Raw genomic sequence first — 20,000 nt, forward strand, 5'->3', positions numbered from 1 at the left:
TGAAACCCATGTCGCAAAGGTACTCACGGAAAAATCCGTGACCGGATAGTACCTGCGACAGATGGAAGGTAACCTCTCCGTGGTTCCGCGACTGCCACGATCCGATGTCCGGGATCGTACGGTGGGCCCACCTGACGTACTTGCTGGCTCCCTCTGCTGCGGCATCAGCATTCCACGCCGACTGCCACTCGGCGATGGTCCGCTGTCGCTCCTCGGTCCGAAGTTCGCCACTGGTGCGCGTACCACGACGACTGTGGACTCGGGTGTCCTCCTCCACCGCTCTGCAGATCGGCACAAGTCCAGCCAACAGCACGGCAGTCTCGTACCGGACAGTTGCAAAAGCCCGGGCAACTCGAATCGCAGACTTCCGCTGGACACGCTGCAACAACCTGCGGCACTCCCGATTGGCCAGAGCGCCGTGCCAGACCGGGGCGGCATAACGCATGACGGAGTCTGCGACTGCCGCCAGCAAGCGAGACTTGGAGGTCTTCGGCCCCTGGTGGTTCGGCATCAGGCGATTTACTGCCTGCACAACCTGCGTCGCCTTCTCGGTGATCGCCGTCACATGCGGTACCCAGGAGAGATGGTCCTGGAGACGAACTCCCAGATACTTCAAGGTCCGCGAATACGGGACGACCACGCCTCCAACGGTGATTGAGATGCCCTCCGGAGGATTCTTAAGACTGGATATCACCGTCATCTCAGTCTTGGCGTGTGCCAGCTCCAAATGGTGTTCTCGCAACCACCGGTCTACCGCTGACACAGCCTCCTCCGCTGTAGCTGCTGCTGTCGATGGCGTTGTGCCCGGGGCGAGAACGACAAGATCGTCCGCGTAGCCGATGATCTCAACGCCGGGTGGTAGCGCAACATTCAGCACACCGTCATACATCAGGTTCCACAGGGTCGGGCCCAGGATGGACCCCTGTGGAACTCCAGCAGTGATGGGACGTACGACGGGGCCATCACTCGTGTCGAAGATCAGCTCGCGTCCCTCGAAGTATGATCTTACTACCTTCTCCAGTAGCGACGGAACTCCTTTGGTCCGCAACGCTTCGGCAATACACTGCCAGCTCGCCGTGTTGAAGGCGTTGCGGATGTCGAGCGCTACCACCATCAGGCAGCGTTTGTCGCGGGAATTGGTGCGGCCGAACGCCATGGCCTTCCTGCCCGCGTCGACAACCCGCTCGATCGCGTTGACTGTGGAGCGTCCCTTGCGGAAGCCGTACTGCTCGCTGGACAGCTGCGGCGAATCGACGTCCTCCAGATGTTGGTTGAGGCGGTTCAGAATCAGCTTCTCGAGCACCTTGCCCAACGCGTCCAACATGCAGAGCGGCCGGTAGGACGAGCTCTCACCCGGAGGTTTGCCCGGCTTTGGCAGCAATACCAGGCGCTGCCTTTTCCACTGCGGCGGAAACGTGCCGCGGACCAGGCAGTCCTGATACAAACGGCAGAAGACCTCCGGGTATCTCCTAATCGCCGCCTTCACCGCAGCGTTCGGGATACCGTCCAAACCAGGAGCCTTCCTCGAGCTCATCTCAGAGACGATGGCCAGCAGCTCCTCGCGAGTCACGTCTGCGACTGTTGACTCGACCGACTCGAAACCGCCGTCAGCATCAGGCCACAATACTGGTGGATGGACCGGGAACAGATCAGTGACAATCCGCTCCAACTCAGCGCGGTCGGTCTCGGGCGGCACACGACTGCCACGCAGCCGAGACGTCACCACCCTGTATCCGGCACCAAACACGTTCTCCTCGGCGGCGCTGATGAGTTCATCGAACTCCTGTCGCTTCCTGGCTCGGATCGACTTCTCCAAATTGCGCTTCGCCGTGCGATGTTCCGCCGCTGCGATGCTCCGCTCCTCAGGGTCGATGGCATGACTCAGCCGCTCACGCGCAGCCAGGCAGATCCCACGAAGACGCTCCAACTCAGGCGACCACCAGTACACGTTCCGGTGAGGGTTGCTGTGTAGCTGAGAGACCCGCTGCATGGTGATGTCACACGCTTCCGTAAGAGCATCCACCATGCCCCCATCAGTTGCAGCTAGCTCAACAAAGTTCACGTCCTCGAGAGCGTGAAGGAAAGAAGCTTCATTGAACTGGTGCATCTTCCACCGCCTACCAGCGCATGGTGCGCGCTGCCGGCTAGCCTGTGGTTCACGACGTGATGACCGCTGCGACTGGCCAAGCTGAGGATGCTGCGTATCCCTCGATGGCTGTGCGGGACCCTCCACCACGAACCTTACCAGCTGGTGATCGGACCGGGCGAACGGGAGCACCTCCCACGCACCTGCCACGACGATCGACGGGCTGGCGAAAGTCACATCGATGACACTCGGTGTTGCTGCTCCTCTTCCGATGAATGTCGGCTCGTTGCCCTGGTTGAGAACTGACAGCCCCAACCGGTCAACCATGCTCCAAAGCTCCTCCCCGCGCGGTTCGGTCCTCGCACTACCCCACTCCGTGTGCCAGGCGTTGAAGTCGCCGGCGATGACGACTCGGGAGTGGGCAGCGGTCTCGAGTTCCACGGCTTCAAGGAACTGCTCAAACTCGCGCGAGGGACGACGTGGCGGCGCATAGCAGCAGACGAACGTGACTCCAGCCACCTGGGCAGCCACCAGACCGGACACGGCGCAGCTCCATACCCGTTGGATGGGGTGCGATCCGGTGGCCACCACTGCCACTCTCCTGGCCCCGTCGTACGCCCAGTTCCCGTTGTGGGAGGGCGGCCTGTACATGTCAGACAGGAGCAGAACGTCGGCACGATGTTCGCGCGCTGCTTGCAGCGCAAGGTCCTGTCCTGCCTGACAGTGGTCCACGTTCAGCTGCAGGATCCTTAGGTTGAAGAGGCTGCCGAACGGACACATGAGCTATGCCCCACACGATGGGGACCTCCGCAAACGGCACACTTGATATCGGCGCTACAGGTGCTGGCCCGATGACCGTCGACTCCGCAACGGATGCAGACGCCCTGCCGATCGATGCTGGACCGGCAATCGCGGGCCACGTGACCTCGTTCCAGACAGCGGTAACACCGCAGTCGCGCCGTTGGAGTGGCCGGGGCTTCCTTGATCGTGCTGATGCAGTCGCAAAGTGCCATCTTCCGGCCCACCAGCTGCTTAGCCGCCTTGGTGGGAAGGCGAACGCGGGCGCGCTTCGTGCCGTCCTGCAGCTGCCACATGCTGACCGACGCGATTCCCGCACAGCCCTGCAGCTCCTGGTCAATAACCACCTTCAGCTCATCCTCTTGTGCCAGCGGATCCACATGGCAGACGATGACCTCGCTCATCTCCGTCACCAGTCTAGCCATTCCGGCATCCCCGACGATCTTCTGCACGTCCCGCAACACCAGCGCAGAGTTCGCTGAACGACTCAGCTCCATCCGCAAGAGGGACGAATGCGTACGGCGTCCGATCAGGATGTGGCCAACCAGATCCTTGAACGCGGCATCCTCCTTAATTGCGCGTCGGACCATCGCGTAGAGAGAATCCCACGTCTGACCCTCCGATGGCGCGACCTCCACCATGTCTTGCCGCACGCGGCGTGACTTTCGCAGCTGTTGTGGCTGCTGCGAAGATGACTGCTGCTGCGGACGCTGTTGCTGCTGCGGACGCTGTTGCTGCTGTGGGCGCTGCTGCTGCTGCTGCGAACGCTGTTGCTGCTGCGGACGCTGCTGCTGCTGCTGACGCTGCTGCTGCTGCTGAACCGGCAGCTGGCGTGCCGGCTTCCGGCGCACCACCTCAACCCAAGATCCGTCATCCTGGTCCGGAGACGACACCACCGTTGCCGTCACCGCACCCGTTGCCCGCTGCTGCTGCTGCTGCCTCTGCTGCTGCTGGCCGCCCTGCTGATGGCGCTGCTGACGTTCCGCCTTCAGCTCCTCACGGAGAGCAGCAACCTCCTGCCAAGCGCGCTCCTCCCGCTGGCGAGCCTCTTCCTTGTACGCTCGCATGTTCTCCTTGGATTCAGATGCCATCTCCTGCATCTGCGACCGAAGGAGGGAGAGCTCCTCGCGGAGCGTCCGCACCAGCTCGCGGAGCTCCTCGTTACCCGCCGTTGACGACGTCGTTGTCGCAGTCGAGCGAGGCGACGGCCTCGGTGCCACCTGCACGCTTGCTCGACTAACCACCACTCGCGGCTCCATGCTTGGACGGCAATCAACCGAAGTTGCCCGTCCTGTCAATGGTCGCAGCGTCCTGCCTGCGCTGGATCCGCTCACTGGCATGATCGGCAAGGTGGGAGGCTAAAATCCTCCCACCTGAAGCGGAAACCCACTATTTGAGCTCTGGTGGATGAAGGGTGGGTGGTGGGTGGTCGGGGGGGTGTTCTCCCGACTCGTGGACTCCAGCGGCTTTACTGGAGTGGTCGCAAGGTGGGGCTCTGGGCGACTGCTGGACCCCCCAAAATGCCGAATTGGCCAGGGGGGGTGGAAAATGACCCAGGGGGGTGAGGGGCTAGATGTAATTGCCCCTCCTGAGCAAAACTCCCGAACACACCAAGCTCCTATCTCCTCTCCTTTCACCCGAAAATGGCGAAAAACCCGAAAATCCACCAAAAATCCGCGATTCCTGATCCGGGGGGGGCGGTGGGTGGGTGATGGGGGCGCGGAAAAAATTTCAGGGGGTGTGGCAGGTGGTCCCCGAATTTTTGAGCCCAAAACCGGAATTTTTTGCAGCCCGCAAATAATTTTCCACTGCGTTTATATGTTTCTCACCTTTTTAGCGCCTTAATAAGGAAATCCGGAAAATGCGGGGGGGGTGCTGGAGGTCCGGAAAAAATCCAGGGGGTGCGTCTGGAGGTCCCCGAATTTTCCAGCACAAAACCAGAATTTTCCACTGCACTTGTGTAATTTTCCAGCGAAGTCCAAAATTTCATGCACCTTGATAAGGCCTTAATAAGGACAAGGGTCACTGAGGGCGATGGGGTGAGGTGGGAGCGGGAGGAAAAATTTTCCCCGAATCGTCTCTCCGAGCTCAACCACCTCCAACACTCACGGAACCGATCAGGCGATAAAAATTTTCCACTTTATAACACACTCAATATTTTGTACCATGGGAAAATGCCGCCTGGGCAGTTCTGTCACCACGTGTTGCAAAAATGTTTTCCACTTTTTTCAGCACTAAAATCACCGATTTTGATGCGGTTTTTTCACAAAATCACTTCTTTGGCACTCCGCACACGATTTAAAACATATCCGGTCCAAATCCGTTCAAAATTCACTGAGCTATGAGTGTCCAAAGTTTCCCATACAAAATGTATGGGCACCAAAATATCGTTTTTTGTCGCACTTCCACTGTTCCGATCGACTCGGAAACCGTTTTAAAGGCTTTAGCGGCCACGATTTACCCTAAATCAACCTCTTCCGGCAGGAAAAGAGGTGATTTTTTGCACACCTGAACACCAGTGCACTTCGGTGCTCCCGGAGGGGGCAAAAACACAACAAAACTGTATTTGCACAAAAATTGTCGTTTTTTGGCCGAACTTCACTATTTTTGGGTAAATCGGGTGCTCTGAGCACGATTTTGACACTTTTAACACGATTTAATTACGATTTTCACCAAATTTTCACCACTTCTTGACGGAGCGTTTGTTTACCACATCTTCACTTGTCAGCACCCAGGTGACAATACACAGGGATAACTGGCTTGTGGCCGCCAAGCGTTCATAGCGACGTGGCTTTTTGATCCTTCGATGTCGGCTCTTCCTATCATTGTAAAGCAAAATTTACCAAGCGTAGGATTGTTCACCCTTTCAAGGGAACGTGAGCTGGGTTTAGACCGTCGTGAGACAGGTTAGTTTTACCCTACTGGTGTGCATTGTTTGTCGCTATCTTAACGGAATTCCTGTGCAGTACGAGAGGAACCACAGGTACGGACCACTGGCTCAATACTAGTTCGAACGGACTATGGTATGACGCTACGTCCGCTGGATTATGCCTGAACGCCTCTAAGGTCGTATCCAATCCGAGCTGATAGCGCTTCTTATACCCATTAGGTGGTCGTAAGCTAGCGGGCCTAACAACCCTCCGAGAACCGTCCGTGCTGTCCATTGGCACACTGGCGTCTCATCCCCGCTTACTACTAGGCCGCAAAGGGCGGGTTCGCGCTGCACGTGTTAGTACCATACATGTTGGGAACACCGGTGGACGAGCTTGCCGACTGTGGATAGCACTAGTTTCGACACCTACGACCGCCCGCAAACGACGGGACTACAGGCTGGGAGCTTCAAGTTGTAGAGATGCGTTCGCATCGATCCTCTCAGGCGACCCATGCTTGGTGGTTAGTGCTTGCGCGTGCGCGCCCCGTGTGTGCTGGAATTGGCCAACCAGTGCACATTGGTGGTGCGTACCGTGACTTGCACCATGTGACGAGAGTGTTGAAGAACACTGTGTGGTGACTCTATGCCTATGTGATGGGGTGCTTGTAACACACGACCGAACCGACGGCTCGTTGGATGGTCACGACAGTGTGGTGCAGGTGCGCCCATGTGTAACGAATACATTGAGTGCCGTTGGAGGTTAGCGGTTGGTTGGTTGCATGCTACAACTTCGCGTTGTACATGGGCTGGCCGCTGCGCTTCCTTCGGGTTGCCACTTGATGTTGATAGGGTTGATGTATTGTGTTCGTTGACTTTTGGTTCATTCCAAAAGTCTTCGGACTTAGATAATTTTACAAGTGTCGGCGCTCTCGGACCGAAAATAAGAAGACAACTAAGAAGAAAAAGAGAAAGAAGCTAATAGTGGAAAGTATTCTTCTTCAAAGAAGGAACAAAAATTTTACAAGTGTTGAAAAATTTCCTAAGTCCAAAAAATTTTCTAAGTCCAGAAAATTTTCTAAGTCCCACAAAATGGAACATGATGAAGAAGATACAGAAGTTGAAAATTTTTCTAAGTCCAAAAAATTTTCTAAGTCCAGAAAATTTTCTAAGTCCAAAGTGTTGGAACAATTTCCAAAGGCCCATAGGTTGCACTGAATTTTCCTAAGTTGGCCACAAGTACCCATGAGGTATCGAGAAGGTTCACCCGAAGGACATAATATGTCCCAAAGTACCGATAGAGCACCCACAAAGAGCACCCAATTGGCCTAAGTTGGCCAAAAGTACCGATAGAGTACCCACAAGTAGCACTGAGTTGGCCTAAGTTGGCCAAAAGTACCGATAGAGTACCCACAAATAGCACCGAATGGGCCTAAGTTGGCCAAAAGTACCGATAGAGTACCCACAAGAAGCACTGAGTTGGCCTAAGTTGGCCAAAAGTACCGATAGAGTACCCACAAATAGCACCCAGTTGGCCTAAGTTGGCCAAAAGTACCGATAGAGCACCCACAAGAAGCACTGAGTTGGCCTAAGTTGGCCAAAAGTACCGATAGAGTACCCACAAATAGCACCCAGTTGGCCTAAGTTGGCCAAAAGTACCGATAGAGCACCCACAAGTAGCACCCAATTGGCCTATGTTGGCCAAAAGTACCGATAGAGTACCCACAAATAGCACCCAATTGGCCTAAGTTGGCCAAAAGTACCGATAGAGTACCCACAAATAGCACCGAGTGGGCCTAACATGGCCAAAAGTACCGATAGAGTACCCACAAATAGCACCGAGTGGGCCTAACATGGCCAAAAGTACCGATAGAGTACCCACAAAGAGCACCCCATGGGCCTAAGTTGGCCAAAAGTACCGATAGAGTACCCACAAATAGCACCGAGTGGGCCTAACATGGCCAAAAGTACCGATAGAGTACCCACAAGAAGCACTGAGTTGGCCTAAGTTGGCCAAAAGTACCGATAGAGTACCCACAAATAGCACCCAGTTGGCCTAAGTTGGCCAAAAGTACCGATAGAGCACCCACAAGAAGCACTGAGTTGGCCTAAGTTGGCCAAAAGTACCGATAGAGTACCCACAAATAGCACCCAGTTGGCCTAAGTTGGCCAAAAGTACCGATAGAGCACCCACAAGTAGCACCCAATTGGCCTATGTTGGCCAAAAGTACCGATAGAGTACCCACAAATAGCACCCAATTGGCCTAAGTTGGCCAAAAGTACCGATAGAGTACCCACAAATAGCACCGAGTGGGCCTAACATGGCCAAAAGTACCGATAGAGTACCCACAAATAGCACCGAGTGGGCCTAACATGGCCAAAAGTACCGATAGAGTACCCACAAAGAGCACCCCATGGGCCTAAGTTGGCCAAAAGTACCGATAGAGTACCCACAAATAGCACCGAGTGGGCCTAACATGGCCAAAAGTACCGATAGAGTACCCACAAGAAGCACTGAGTTGGCCTAAGTTGGCCAAAAGTACCGATAGAGTACCCACAAATAGCACCCAGTTGGCCTAAGTTGGCCAAAAGTACCGATAGAGCACCCACAAGAAGCACTGAGTTGGCCTAAGTTGGCCAAAAGTACCGATAGAGTACCCACAAATAGCACCCAGTTGGCCTAAGTTGGCCAAAAGTACCGATAGAGCACCCACAAGTAGCACCCAATTGGCCTATGTTGGCCAAAAGTACCGATAGAGTACCCACAAATAGCACCCAATTGGCCTAAGTTGGCCAAAAGTACCGATAGAGTACCCACAAATAGCACCGAGTGGGCCTAACATGGCCAAAAGTACCGATAGAGTACCCACAAATAGCACCGAGTGGGCCTAACATGGCCAAAAGTACCGATAGAGCACCCACATATAGCACCGAATGGGCCTAAGTTGGCCAAAAGTACCGATAGAGTACCCACAAATAGCACCGAGTGGGCCTAACATGGCCAAAAGTACCGATAGAGCACCCACATATAGCACCCCATTGGCCTAAGTTGGCCAAAAGTACCGATAGAGTACCCACAAAGAGCACCCAATTGGCCTAAGTTGGCCAAAAGTACCGCCAAGTAGCACCATAGAGGCCCGAGTAGAGCGAAATGTGGGCCAAATTGAACATTTGAAAATTTTTACAAGTCCAGAAAATTTTCTAAGTCCAGAAAATTTTCTAAGTCCAAAGAGTTGGACAAATTTCCTTAGGCCCAAAGGTTGCACTGAATGTTCCTAAGTTGGCCATCAGTACCCATGAAGTATCGCGAAGGTTCACCCGAAAGACACAATATGCCCTAAAGTACCCACAGAGTACCCACAAGTTGCACCCAATTGGCCTAAGTTGGCCAAAAGTACCGACAAGTAGCACCATAGAGGCCCGAGTAGAGCGAAATGTGGGCCAAAGTACCGAGTAGTTGCCACAAATGCCCAAATGGATACCAAAATGTGGTACCAAGTACCTAACTGTTGCAACAAATGCTAGCTTTCTGAGCAAAAGCTGTGGACCAATTTCGTAGAAGAACCGCCTAGGCGAAAAGGCAAAAATCGCCGAAGCTGGCCCGCTCGCAGAGCTCGCGGGCCAGGAGATACTCATAGGGCGCTTTACTAGAGTGGGGAACTTGAGAATTTTTGTGTCCGAGACTTTGGGCAACTTCGCGGCCGCCCCCTTAAAGTAAAAGATTTTCTCTGGGTGCCTAAAATTCGCAATTCCCGCAAAGTCGGGAAGACGTTAAAGTTTTTGCCCAAAAAATGGCCATCGATTTAAGGTGATTTTCCAATAAGAAAATGCTTCCTATTTTGAATTTTTTCGAATATTTCCTAAACTAAGCGTCGGAGCACATGGCCGTGGAGGAACTTTTGGTAGCTTTTGGCAAGGGCTATCGGATGAAATAATGCGAAAGGCCATCGGAGCGATATTGGATAAATGCGGGCCCATAAACGTACCTAAGAAGTGAAAATTGGTTCCTTGCACGCAGGATGCAAGAAATGCTTGAGTGTTAACCATCATCGGTACCAAGTACCTAGGTTATATCGAGTGCGTAGATGGAAGTCGGTACCAAAGGGAAACCTTCCTAGGCTAGGTGCACGCAAGTGAGTATGGATCGATCAGTAGAAAGATGGGAAGCCATAGGAAACCTTCCTAGGCTAGGTGCACGCAAGTGAGTATGGATCGATCAGTAGAAAGATGGGAAGCCATAGGAAACCTTCCTAGGCTAGGTGCACGCAAGTGAGTATGGATCGATCAGTAGAAAGATGGGAAGCCATAGGAAACCTTCCTAGGCTAGGTGCACGCAAGTGAGTATGGATCGATCAGTAGAAAGATGGGAAGCCATAGGAAACCTTCCTAGGCTAGGTGCACGCAAGTGAGTATGGATCGATCAGTAGAAAGATGGGAAGCCATAGGAAACCTTCCTAGGCTAGGTGCACGCAAGTGAGTATGGATCGATCAGTAGAAAGATGGGAAGCCATAGGAAACCTTCCTAGGCTAGGTGCACGCAAGTGAGTATGGATCGATCAGTAGAAAGATGGGAAGCCATAGGAAACCTTCCTAGGCTAGGTGCACGCAAGTGAGTATGGATCGATCAGTAGAAAGATGGGAAGCCATAGGAAACCTTCCTAGGCTAGGTGCACGCAAGTGAGTATGGATCGATCAGTAGAAAGATGGGAAGCCCAAGGAAACCTTCCTAGGCTAGGTGCACGCAAGTGAGTATGGATCGATCAGTAGAAAGATGGGAAGCCATAGGAAACCTTCCTAGGCTAGGTGCACGCAAGTGAGTATGGATCGATCAGTAGAAAGATGGGAAGCCATAGGAAACCTTCCTAGGCTAGGTGCACGCAAGTGAGTATGGATCGATCAGTAGAAAGATGGGAAGCCATAGGAAACCTTCCTAGGCTAGGTGCACGCAAGTGAGTATGGATCGATCAGTAGAAAGATGGGAAGCCATAGGAAACCTTCCTAGGCTAGGTGCACGCAAGTGAGTATGGATCGATCAGTAGAAAGATGGGAAGCCATAGGAAACCTTCCTAGGCTAGGTGCACGCAAGTGAGTATGGATCGATCAGTAGAAAGATGGGAAGCCATAGGAAACCTTCCTAGGCTAGGTGCACGCAAGTGAGTATGGATCGATCAGTAGAAAGATGGGAAGCCATAGGAAACCTTCCTAGGCTAGGTGCACGCAAGTGAGTATGGATCGATCAGTAGAAAGATGGGAAGCCATAGGAAACCTTCCTAGGCTAGGTGCACGCAAGTGAGTATGGATCGATCAGTAGAAAGATGGGAAGCCCAAGGAAACCTTCCTAGGCTAGGTGCACGCAAGTGAGTATGGATCGATCAGTAGAAAGATGGGAAGCCATAGGAAACCTTCCTAGGCTAGGTGCACGCAAGTGAGTATGGATCGATCAGTAGAAAGATGGGAAGCCATAGGAAACCTTCCTAGGCTAGGTGCACGCAAGTGAGTATGGATCGATCAGTAGAAAGATGGGAAGCCCAAGGAAACCTTCCTAGGCTAGGTGCACGCAAGTGAGTATGGATCGATCAGTAGAAAGATGGGAAGCCATAGGAAACCTTCCTAGGCTAGGTGCACGCAAGTGAGTATGGATCGATCAGTAGAAAGATGGGAAGCCCAAGGAAACCTTCCTAGGCTAGGTGCACGCAAGTGAGTATGGATCGATCAGTAGAAAGATGGGAAGCCATAGGAAACCTTCCTAGGCTAGGTGCACGCAAGTGAGTATGGATCGATCAGTAGAAAGATGGGAAGCCATAGGAAACCTTCCTAGGCTAGGTGCACGCAAGTGAGTATGGATCGATCAGTAGAAAGATGGGAAGCCATAGGAAACCTTCCTAGGCTAGGTGCACGCAAGTGAGTATGGATCGATCAGTAGAAAGATGGGAAGCCATAGGAAACCTTCCTAGGCTAGGTGCACGCAAGTGAGTATGGATCGATCAGTAGAAAGATGGGAAGCCATAGGAAACCTTCCTAGGCTAGGTGCACGCAAGTGAGTATGGATCGATCAGTAGAAAGATGGGAAGCCCAAGGAAACCTTCCTAGGCTAGGTGCACGCAAGTGAGTATGGATCGATCAGTAGAAAGATGGGAAGCCATAGGAAACCTTCCTAGGCTAGGTGCACGCAAGTGAGTATGGATCGATCAGTAGAAAGATGGGAAGCCATAGGAAACCTTCCTAGGCTAGGTGCACGCAAGTGAGTATGGATCGATCAGTAGAAAGATGGGAAGCCATAGGAAACCTTCCTAGGCTAGGTGCACGCAAGTGAGTATGGATCGATCAGTAGAAAGATGGGAAGCCATAGGAAACCTTCCTAGGCTAGGTGCACGCAAGTGAGTATGGATCGATCAGTAGAAAGATGGGAAGCCATAGGAAACCTTCCTAGGCTAGGTGCACGCAAGTGAGTATGGATCGATCAGTAGAAAGATGGGAAGCCATAGGAAACCTTCCTAGGCTAGGTGCACGCAAGTGAGTATGGATCGATCAGTAGAAAGATGGGAAGCCCAAGGAAACCTTCCTAGGCTAGGTGCACGCAAGTGAGTATGGATCGATCAGTAGAAAGATGGGAAGCCATAGGAAACCTTCCTAGGCTAGGTGCACGCAAGTGAGTATGGATCGATCAGTAGAAAGATGGGAAGCCCAAGGAAACCTTCCTAGGCTAGGTGCACGCAAGTGAGTATGGATCGATCAGTAGAAAGATGGGAAGCCCAAGGAAACCTTCCTAGGCTAGGTGCACGCAAGTGAGTATGGATCGATCAGTAGAAAGATGGGAAGCCATAGGAAACCTTCCTAGGCTAGGTGCACGCAAGTGAGTATGGATCGATCAGTAGAAAGATGGGAAGCCATAGGAAACCTTCCTAGGCTAGGTGCACGCAAGTGAGTATGGATCGATCAGTAGAAAGATGGGAAGCCATAGGAAACCTTCCTAGGCTAGGTGCACGCAAGTGAGTATGGATCGATCAGTAGAAAGATGGGAAGCCATAGGAAACCTTCCTAGGCTAGGTGCACGCAAGTGAGTATGGATCGATCAGTAGAAAGTGGGAAGCCCAGTACCAAATGCCCTAGTGAAGACCGTAAACGAATATCATGAACCGAGAAGGAGCACCAAATGCCCTAGTGAAGACCGTAAACGAATATCATGAACCGAGAAGTAGCAACGAATGCCTGAAAAAGTACCAAGTCCACGGTATAGAGTAACGAGAGTTAACCGCCGTGATGTATGCAATGAGGGCAGCCATTGCATGGGTTCTGGACTTGGTTCGCGAATAACTTTTTTGCTAGACATCGGACAAAGTTGACGTGTAAGAACGAAATGTAGCATTTGATGCCACCTATCCAAAACTTTTTCAAGATTGAAGATCCGATCGATACAGCCTGAGTTATAGGCAAAAGTTGGTGCAAAAACGAGCATTTTTAATGGTGAAAAATCGGTACTCCTCGAATAGCTCCTGTTGGCAGCATCGGACCACATGGTCGTGGAGGAACATATTGTAGCGTGCGGTGTCAAGTATCGACACCCAAAACCGCATGTCCGATGGACGGAAAATGACCAAGTTATAGTGAAAACTTGGTTGCACCAAATTCCCGAAGAAGTGCAACGAGAAGGTGAATGCGATGGTTGTTCGTCGAATAGCTCCGGCCACAGACATGGTAGCGATTAGTGGTGCATGGAAGAAATCTAGCCACAAGTGCCATCTACCCATGGCCAGAAGAAAGTGTGGCCATATCTTGGATACCGGCGAAGCTATGGGGCAAATATGGGCCAAAAATGGTGCAAGTTGGACCAAAAATCCGACCAAGTGCGCAAGGCGCTTTCGTGAATAGCTCCGGCCACAGACATGGTAGCGATTAGTGGTGCATGGAAGAAATCTAGCCACAAGTGCCATCTACCCATGGCCAGAAGAAAGTGTGGCCATATCTTGGATACCGGCGGAGCTATGGGGCAAATATGGGCCAAAAATGGTGCACGTTGGACCAAAAATCCGACCAAGTGCGCGAGGCGCTTTCGTGAATAGCTCCGGCCACAGACATGGTAGCGATTAGTGGTGCATGGAAGAAATCTAGCCACAAGTGCCATCTACCCATGGCCAGAAGAAAGTGTGGCCATATCTTGGATACCGGCGGAGCTATGGGGCAAATATGGGCCAAAAATGGTGCAAGTTGGACCAAAAATCCGACCAAGTGCGCGAGGCGCTTTCGTGAATAGCTCCGGCCACAGACATGGTAGCGATTAGTGGTGCATGGAAGAAATCTAGCCACAAGTGCCATCTACCCATGGCCAGAAGAAAGTGTGGCCATATCTTGGATACCGGCGGAGCTATGGGGCAAATATGGGCCAAAAATGGTACAAGTTGGACCAAAAATCCGAAAAAGTACCTAGGTAAATGCGATGGTTGTTCGTCGAATAGCTCCGGCCACAGACATGGTAGCGATTAGTGGTGCATGGAAGAAATCTAGCCACAAGTGCCATCTACCCATGGCCAGAAGAAAGTGTGGCCATATCTTGGATACCGGCGAAGCTATGGGGCAAATATGGGCCAAAAATGGTGCAAGTTGGACCAAAAATCCGACCAAGTGCGCAAGGCGCTTTCGTGAATAGCTCCGGCCACAGACATGGTAGCGATTAGTGGTGCATGGAAGAAATCTAGCCACAAGTGCCATCTACCCATGGCCAGAAGAAAGTGTGGCCATATCTTGGATACCGGCGGAGCTATGGGGCAAATATGGGCCAAAAATGGTGAAGTTGGACCAAAAATCCGACCAAGTGCGCAAGGCGCTTTCGTGAATAGCTCCGGCCACAGACATGGTAGCGATTAGTGGTGCATGGAAGAAATCTAGCCACAAGTGCCATCTACCCATGGCCAGAACAAAGTGTGGCCATATCTTGGATACCGGCGGAGCTATGGGGCAAATACGGGCCAACAATGGTGCCAGGTGGACCAAAAATCCGACCAAGTGCGCGAGGCGCTTTCGTGAATAGCTCCGGCCACAGACATGGTAGCGATTAGTGGTGCATGGAAGAAATCTAGCCACAAGTGCCATCTACCCATGGCCAGAAGAAAGTGTGGCCATATCTTGGATACCGGCGGAGCTATGGGGCAAATATGGGCCAAAAATGGTGCAAGTTGGACCAAAAATCCGAAAAAGTACCTAGGTAAATGCGATGGTTGTTCGTCGAATAGCTCCGGCCACAGACATGGTAGCGATTAGTGGTGCATGGAAGAAATCTAGCCACAAGTGCCATCTACCCATGGCCAGAAGAAAGTGTGGCCATATCTTGGATACCGGCGGAGCTATGGGGCAAATATGGGCCAAAAATGGTGCAAGTTGGACCAAAAATCCGAAAAAGTACCTAGGTAAATGCGATGGTTGTTCGTCGAATAGCTCCGGCCACAGACATGGTAGCGATTAGTGGTGCATGGAAGAAATCTAGCCACAAGTGCCATCTACCCATGGCCAGAAGAAAGTGTGGCCATATCTTGGATACCGGCGGAGCTATGGGGCAAATATGGGCCAAAAATGGTGCAAGTTGGACCAAAAATCCGACCAAGTGCGCGAGGCGCTTTCGTGAATAGCTCCGGCCACAGACATGGTAGCGATTAGTGGTGCATGCAAGAAATCTAGCCACAAGTGCCATCTACCCATGGCCAGAAGAAAGTGTGGCCATATCTTGGATACCGGCGGAGCTATGGGGCAAATATGGGCCAAAAATGGGTAAAATTGTACGGTCCAAAGCCAAGGGTAAATTTTTTTATTCCTCTAATAACTTCTAGCACAGACATTGAATCGGTTGGTGATGTATGGATGAAATGTAGCAAACAGTTGGAACTACCCATAAAATCTTAAAGATTGACGATCCAATGTATAGAACCGGAGTAATGTGCGATACTTGGTGAAAAATCGAGTGAAAAATTAGCTATAAACTGTTTTTGGCCCATAACTCGAATACTAGACATCGGAAGGGGGGGTCGTAGAACGATTTTTTGTTGCCCTATCGATTCCCTATCGAACGAGCAAAAGTTGTTTTTTTGACCAAAAAGGACCCCTACTCTAGTAAAATTGGCCTGATTTTACTAGTCCCCGGTACCCGTACAGGCAAAATGAGCAAAATGCTCAAGTATGAATGGTTTTTGGCTAATAACTCGAATACTAGACGTCGCAGGGGGGTGTCGTGGAACAATTTTTGGTAGCCCTTGAAATTATCTATCGAATGACATATACTTGATTTTTTGACCAAAAAGTTCCTAGACTAGTAAAAATCGCATCATTTTACTAGAGTCGGGTACCCTGGACGAAAAACCGCTATAATTGCGGTTTTTGGCTAATAACTCGAATACTAGACGTCGCAGGGGGGTGTCGTGGAACAATTTTTGGTAGCCCTTGAAATTATCTATCGAATGACATATACTTGATTTTTGGCCAAAAAGTTCCCTAGACTAGTAAAAATCGCATCATTTTACTAGAGTCGGGTACCCTGGACGAAAAACCGCTTAAGTTGCGGTTTTTGGCTAATAACTCGAATACTAGACGTCGCAGGGGGGTGTCGTGGAACAATTTTTGGTAGCCCTTGAAATTATCTATCGAATGACATATACTTGATTTTTTGACCAAAAAGTTCCTAGACTAGTAAAAATCGCATCATTTTACTAGAGTCGGGTACCCTGTACGAAAAACCGCTATAGTTGCGGTTTTTGGTCAATAACTCGAATACTAGACGTCGGAGGGGGGTGCCGTAGAACAATTTTTTGTAGCCCTTGAAATTACCTTTCGAATGATATATAGTGGTTTTTTGGTCAAACAGTGACCCCGAGACTAGTAACCCTCCATACACAAAACCGCCTAAAAAGTTTTGGTTTTGCAAAATTTTGAAAAGTGCGTCAAAAAAATTTTTTCAAAAAGTACCAAATCGTGATCAGAACTCACTATAGACCATAAAAAGTGAAATCCGATGGTCATTTGCAACACTTGGTCAATCGAGAAAAATTTCACTTTTTTACTAGAGTCGGGTACCCTGAACGAAAAATCGCTCAAGTGATGGTTTTTGGCCAATAACTCGAATACTAGACGTCGGAGGGGGGTGCCGTAGAACAATTTTTTGTAGCCCTTGAAATTACCTTTCGAATGATATATAGTGGTTTTTTGGTCAAACAGTGACCCCGAGACTAGTAACCCTCCATACACAAAACCGCCTACAAAAACTTTGTTTTGAAAAATTTTGAAAAGTTCAAAAAAATTTTTTTTTCAAAAACTACTAAAACGTGATAAGAACTTACTATAGACCATAAAAAGTGATATCCGATGATAATTTGCAAAAGTTGGTAACTAGTAAAAAATTTCACTTTTTTACTAGAGTCGGTGCAACGAGAAAAAAAAAGTCCGTGATGGAGAAAAATGGCACGTTTTCCACGCCTGTACGCTTTCGTTTACTATATAGGGGGTAGGTGAGCCAGAAGCATGATTTTGACTGAGTATGTATCTTTATGAATTGGACCCTTCTAAATCGATTGAGACTACCCCCAGGACGATCGGACGACTGCTTCTGGCTCAAAATGTGGTTTTTAGATTTTGATCGTCAATTATGCGAGAAAAAATCGATTAGAAGTAAAGATACGAAATGCTTGGTCTAAGTTGGGAAACGACTTCGGATATTTGTTGGACGTTGTCGTAGAAGGTCCGAGGACCAAGGAAAAGTGATTTCCAAGTGGATTTATGCACTATTAGTCGATGGTAAGATGTGAAATTAGTAGAACTTACCATACAATTTGCGAAGTTGAAGCAATCGGTTGATGATTATGGTACTGTCTGTCCAATTTGGTGGTTCGGAATGAGTGAAACGATGTTGATGATGGATAGACGTTGCGATTGCCCCCGATCGGGGAACAAATAGTGGTCTTTAAGGTCCAAGTACCTATGTTTTGGTAAGCAGAACTGAGAGTTAAAGGATGAAAGTCGGCCATTCCTAATATCATCCTATCGGTGGTTCGCGAGTTGTTTGAGGACCGGAGCAGCTCGCGATGAAACGGTCCTAGGGTATTGGTTATCCATCCAAGGAAGAGTAAATGCGATCCTAGATGTGTGTCGTTGGCCGTTCTACCGGCATCGCCTATAGATGAGATATCGACGGGCATGCCTTACTCGAAAGTTGAATTCTAGGATCGATGGTCAAACAGACCTATGAGCGATAAACCAAACTGAACACGTATTGATGTCGGCTTTTCCTATCATTTGATGCCGCAGGTTGTTTAGGGACCGGAGCAACTTGCGGCCGAGACGGTCCCCGGGGGTTTCTTTCTCCAAGGAGTGGAAACTATTAAGCAAGAGTTGTAGCAAGATACGATCCTCTGATGTGTCGTTGGCCGTTCATGCGGTATCGCCTGTCGATGAGATATCGATGGGCATGCCTTACTCTACCGACCTTCTAATTGAGAGTATTAATCAGGGATCGATGGTCAAACAAGACCAATGAGCGATAAACCAAACTGAACACGTATTGATGTCGGCTTTTCCTATCATTTGATGCCGCAGGTTGTTTAGGGACCGGAGCAGCTTGCGGCCGAGACGGTCCCCGGGGGTTTCTTTCTCCAAGGAGAAGAAACGATTAAGCAAAAGTTGTAGCAAGATACGATCCTCTGATGTGTCGTTGGCCGTTCAAGCGGTATCGCCTGTCGATGAGATATCGATGGGCATGCCTTACTCTCCCGACTGGATTACTGAGAGTTTAATCAGGGATCGATGGTCAAACAGACCAATGAGCGATAAACCAAACTGAACACGTATTGATGTCGGCATTTCCTATCATTTGTCGCAGGTTGTTTAGGGACCGGAGCAGCTTGCGACCGAGACGGTCCCCGGGGGTTTCTTTCTCTAAGGAGTGGAAACGATTAAGCAAAAGTCGTAGCAATAATCGATCACCTGATGTGTCGTTGGCCGTTCTTGCGGTATCGCCTGTCGATGAGATATCGATGGGCATGCCTTACTCTCCTGACTGTTTAATTGAGAGTTATAATCAGGGATCGATGGTCAAAAAGACCTATGAGCGATAAACCAAACTGAACACGTGTTGATGTCGGCATTTCCTATCATTTGTCGCAGGTTGTTTAGGGACCGGAGCAGCTTGCGACCGAGACGGTCCCTTCCCGAAAGATGGTGAACCGAGTCGTCTGGCGTAAAAACCGGACGACTCGAAAGGGCTTGACCCTTTCAAGTGAGCGATAATCACATTCTACGCTCAGTTCGACAGCTACAAGGCAATCACTCGCTATGTTCAGAGCTAATACATGCAACATGCCGGCATTGTTTCCACCGACGCATGGATTCAAGACTGGTGCACTTATTAGTTAAACCGTTCGCCTCCGGGTGTTTCGAGTTCAAGTCTGGATGAGGATTGATCTTGCTGGTAATAGCTTGAGCCCCTGAATAAGGGGTCGAAGCGTACATCTTGAGACCATGTACAACATATTACCAAATCGGCACCATGGGTTCGGGTGCAAGTGATGTAACCGTGAAAGATGTTGAGCAGCCCAACATCGGTTTACACACGCATAATAGGAAGGCAGCGCTGTCGACTGGTCAGTCGTGTAAGAAGTGTGCATTATCGATCACAAATATATTGGTGATCTGTAGGTTGCGCATACACCATGCCCGGTGTAAAGTGCCGTGGTCCCCCCCGGGGGGCTGCATCAAACCGTTCGCCACGCGAACTACCCAATGGAACGAACTCTATGCATTTAATAAGAAGAAGAGATGATAATGAAACACGGTCGATTTAAGAGTTGAAAACGTTGAAATACCTATAAGCAAGTCTTAAGTTGGTGGTGACCGTTACGCCCCAACAAATTGGTGCCTTACCCTACACCAAAGAGCCATTCAACATGGTTCAAGTGAGCGATAATCACGCTCTACGCTCAGTATGACAGCTGCAAGGCAATCACTCGCTAAGTTCAGAGCTAATACATGCAACACGCCGGCATTGTTTCCACCGACGCATGGATTCAAGACTGGTGCACTTATTAGTTAAACCGTTCGCCTCCAGGTGTTTCGAGTTCAAGTCTGGATGAGGATTGTTCTTGCTGGTAATAGCTTGAGCCCCTGAATAAGGGGCCGAAGCGTACATCTTGAGAGTAAATGTACAACATATTACCAAATCGGCACCGTGGGTTCTGGTGCAAGTGATGTAACCATGAAAGATGTTGAGCAGCCCAA

Source organism: Anopheles funestus (assembly GCF_943734845.2).
Source record: "Anopheles funestus chromosome X unlocalized genomic scaffold, idAnoFuneDA-416_04 X_unloc_112, whole genome shotgun sequence".
In the NCBI taxonomy this organism is placed as follows: Eukaryota; Metazoa; Arthropoda; class Insecta; order Diptera; family Culicidae; genus Anopheles; species Anopheles funestus.